The following is a 4,652-nucleotide window of genomic DNA, read 5'->3' on the forward strand; positions in this document are numbered from 1 at the left end:
TTTTAAGTATCTAAAATGGTTTTCAAGTTTTTGAGTAAAACCAAAATTTTGTACCCGCCCTAACCTCGTACGTACTACCTAAAAGCTTCAAAGCAAAATTTTGCATCGATGCTAATTTCCAAACTAATTTTCTCTGCACAAATAACTCGTAGAAAAAAATTAAATATACCAAAAAAAGCTAATTTCATACGCTACAATTTGCTTCGAAAACTTTTTCAGTAAACTTCATATTTTCAAATTTTTTAATAAAACCAAAACTTCCTACCTTGTCACCAGTCTCCTCGTCCAACACCAAATCTGCAAAGAAAAATAAACTTACATTAATTTTGTAAATAAATTCCAGCTCAATCCATAACTACTATTTACCAAAAACAATTTCCATTAAATCCTTACTATTTCTAGTACAGTAAACAATAATTTTATTAAACTAAATCATTTTAATTAAACCTTTGAAAATTAATTTTCTCAGTAAGTACATTCCAAACATTTGCATCAAACAGAAACTAAATCTCGTTAAAATCGTTGATTGAAATATCTTTGAGGTAAAGGATTGTTTATTGCATTTTCCTATTGGCAAGTAACATTAAAGGAAAATACTTGCTTTGACACAAGTTAAATTAAAGATTTTCCCAGAATTATCATAGAAACCTAAATATTTCAACTATCCACCAAAATATTTTATTCAAAGTAATACAAATAATTTACAGAATCCTTTACTTTTTTGTCCTTTCAAAAAGTTCTAAATTTATACATTGATATTAATCAAAGGATAGGAAATATCCTTCAGGAAATAAATCACAAAATGATTTTCATATTTCATATTTCATTGAAACAAAAGACTTTTTGTCCAGAATTGTCAACGAGTGGGCGATGGAATTTAAATGAGGGAAAATTATAATATTAATTGAATTTAATTAATTTTGAAAAGTTTTTGAATTTAGTAATGTTTTTGAATATGTCTACTATAAGGACAAATATTAAAATGAATATTTTAGTTGACCTATATTCATTATCTTTATTATAAGTCAATTGATTTTGAAGAAAATCTCAAAATAATAAATTATTTTATCATATTGATTTTATTACAAAATCAAATAACAGAATATTTTTTAATTTATTCATTGAATTGTTTATTTTTTTATTTACTTATAAAATACAATTAGTTCTACATTTATTTCTTTATTAATCCATCAATAATTTTTTCAATATTTTATTCTTTAAGAATTTCCTAATTTAATTCTTGATAAACCAGATGATTCATTATTATTAATTAACGAATTAACTAATTTACTAATTAATTAATTATTTAATTGAATAACTAATCATTAATTGAAATTAATTGATTAATTAATTTAAAGCTGACAAATGCTTAATTATTATAAATTAATTAATTAATTAATTAATTAACTAATTATTAATTAAAATTAATTGATTAATTAACTAAAAAAAATTTTTTTAATCTAATTTGCTAATTATACACTCATAGATGATTCATTATTATTAATTTACTAATTAATCAATCAATTGATTAACTAATTATTAATTAAATTATTTGATTAATTATTAAAAAAAAACATTTTTTTAAATCTAATTTACTAATTATACACTCCAATTATTAATTAATCAATCAATTATTTAATTTATTATTTATTTTATTTTATTAGCTCTTCGTTCACTTATTTATTTATTCATTTATAAATTAATCATTGATAAATAAATCAATTTATTTATTCATCCGTTTATATATTCATTAATTTATTATTTACTTATTCATTTAATTTATTTATTACTTGTTTATTCATTTATTTAATTTAATTATTATTTTTATTTATTTATTAATGCATGCCTTCATTTATTTATTTATTCATTGTATTAATTATTCATTTAATTACTTTATTTACTTGTTATTTATCTATTCATTTTTTATTATTTATTCAATTATTTATATTTCTGTTTATTACCAATTTACAAATTTATTTATTACTTAATTTATTAAGTTATACATTTATTTTTAACTTATTAATTCATTTATTTGTTTAGTTATTTGTTTATTTATTTATTTAATTTAATTATTATTTTTATTTATTTATTAATTCATACCTTCATTTATTTATTATTCATTGTATGAATTATTCATTTAATTATTTATTTCTTATTTATTTAATTACTTTATTTATTAATTTATTTACTTTTTTATTTATCTTTTCATTTTTTTGTCATTAATTTAAATATTTATTTATTGATTGATTTATTTATTTTAATTATTATTCATACTTTTATGCATTTATTTATTTTTTTCTTCATCCATTTATTTATTCATTAATTTATTTGTTCATACATTTATTAATTTCTTTGTTTATTTATTCATTAATTTATTTTTTATTTATCAGTAATTCATTTTTTATTTGGTCTTTATTCATTTATTAAATTATTCAAATATTTATTTAATAAATAGTTCATTCATTAATTTATATATTTATTAATTAATTAATAAAAAATAAATTAATCATTTAATCAATTAATCAATTAATATATTTATTTATTTATATATTTTATTTTTGATTTTTTTATTTATTTTGATATTCACTACTTTGTCTATCTATTTTACTATTTATTTATTAATTAATGGATCTATTTAATTAAATATTTATCTAGTTATTTATTTATTCCTTCAATAATTTAATTAATTATTTTCTTATTTAATTATATTTCGGTTCTCTTATTAATATTTTTTATTTATTTATTTTCAGTATATTTTACTTATGCATCTAATCATTTATTTATTTATATATTTTTATTAATCTATTTATTTATTTAGTTATCCATTTTGTATTAAAAAAAAACTAAATACAAATAATAATTAATTTAAATAAATAAACTAGCTGTAAGTGGAATTCTGTCTTGAGGCATTTATGGCATCGTGCCTTAAGGCAAATTGCTGGAACTTCCCGTACCGAAATGTTCGAGGAATACTGAATGTTTTCAAATAGATTATTATAAATATTGTAACATTGTCTAATATTTATGAGAATTATATAAACTGAATTGCAGAGTTGAAAATATTTGTAAAGTATATTAGAACTATAGCCAGAATTAAAAAAAATCTGAAATATTTTTGATAAAACTAAAAAAAAAAAAAAAAAAAAAAAAAAAAAAAAAAATTGAACAAATTTTTTTTTCCAAAATCAATTATTTTGTTAAGACAAGCAGAAAGTTCTTTGAATCATTTAAATCGGACGCTTAGTTCTCTCAAAAACTGCCATTTTTTACATATTTAGCTCCATATCTTCGAAATGGCTGGGCCTGCCTTTGCCAAAAACTAATAAGCACTTCTCCCAATCATTACTAATTGAATGCTTTTTAGATCATTCAAATCAGATACTCCGTTCTCTCTCAAAAATCGATTTCTATTTTCTGCACTCTTTGCTCCGTATCTCCGAAACGGCTGGACCTGCCTTTGCCAAAAACTAATCAGCTCTTTTCCCTATCAATAGGAATCGAATGTTTTTTGAACCATTCAAATCGGTTGATCCGTGCGCCCTAAAACGTGACTGGAAATTTGTATCCATACATACATACACACACACACACACACACACACACACACACACACATCCATTTTTTCTGAGGTATGCCAAAACGTTCAAAAACCTTCAAAACGTCGAGAAATGTTAAAATTTTCAATTCCGATTTTCGGCCCATTACAATAACTTACCCTACGGGAAGTTAATAAACGAATAAATAAATCATTAATTAAATGAATAAGTAAATAATTAAATTAATGAATATATAAGCGGACGAAAAAAAAATTAGCTTTATTCTGTATTTATTTCTGATTGTTTTATACAGCTAAATGTTATTTAATTAATCCTTTCAATTTATCTAACAATTTATTTAACAATTTATTTATGTTTTTGTATATCTGTCTATTTAATTATCATTTATCTGTTTTTTTTTGTCTTTTTAATTTCAATTTTTTTCCTCATTTTTCTCCACAGTTGTCCCAAGTGTTTTACAACGCTTCCAATTTGTCAGGATTTGTGAGTTTCTTTTGATAATTTTTAAAAAAAATCTCATTTGGGATTGGGAAGAATTAACCAGGGACAGGAAACTCAAACAAATTTGACATGATTTGAGATAAAATACCAATATCATAATTCATCAAAATCTTCACAATTGAACCATTCAAATTCACCATTCCCAAATTGCATAATTTTTAAACTATCAATTGCTTTATCAAAATAGTCAGGAGAATGATATCTTGTAATCACTTGCTACCATTTTAACCATACTGCAGTCTATCATTGGTGCAATTCATATTTTTGTCATCACATTTGGGCTCTAATGCCATACATCCTAAACTTTTGCTAAATTTCTGAAACAAAAAACTGATCGTCTAGTATTTGGCAAACTCTGCAATATGCATCTAGCATATATCAAGTCAACCTTTTGCTATCATCCAGAACTTACCAGAAACTTGCTTTCATCTAAAACTCACCAGAACCTTTTGCAATCATCTAAGATTCACCAGAAACTCCTGCTACCATCTAAGGCTCACCAAAAACTATGATCAAAGTCTTCATTATCATCAGCATCCTTAATTTTCCTTCAAAATTCATCAAAAATCTATCAATTATATTATTTTTAGGCTC

At 21.8% G+C, this 4,652-nt stretch overlaps 1 protein-coding gene across 1 annotated transcript in view; it reads right to left on the reverse strand.

Moving 5' to 3' along the window:
* The window catches only part of LOC113389125 (neutral ceramidase), a 152,985-nt gene that overhangs the window by 42,630 nt on the left and 105,703 nt on the right, over nt 1–4,652 (reverse strand). The gene's annotated exons all lie outside the window — the stretch shown is intronic.

Source organism: Ctenocephalides felis, unplaced genomic scaffold (genome assembly GCF_003426905.1).
Source record: "Ctenocephalides felis isolate EL2017-DRISC unplaced genomic scaffold, ASM342690v1 CF-g0.4_SCAFFOLD_03573, whole genome shotgun sequence".
In the NCBI taxonomy this organism is placed as follows: Eukaryota; Metazoa; Arthropoda; class Insecta; order Siphonaptera; family Pulicidae; genus Ctenocephalides; species Ctenocephalides felis.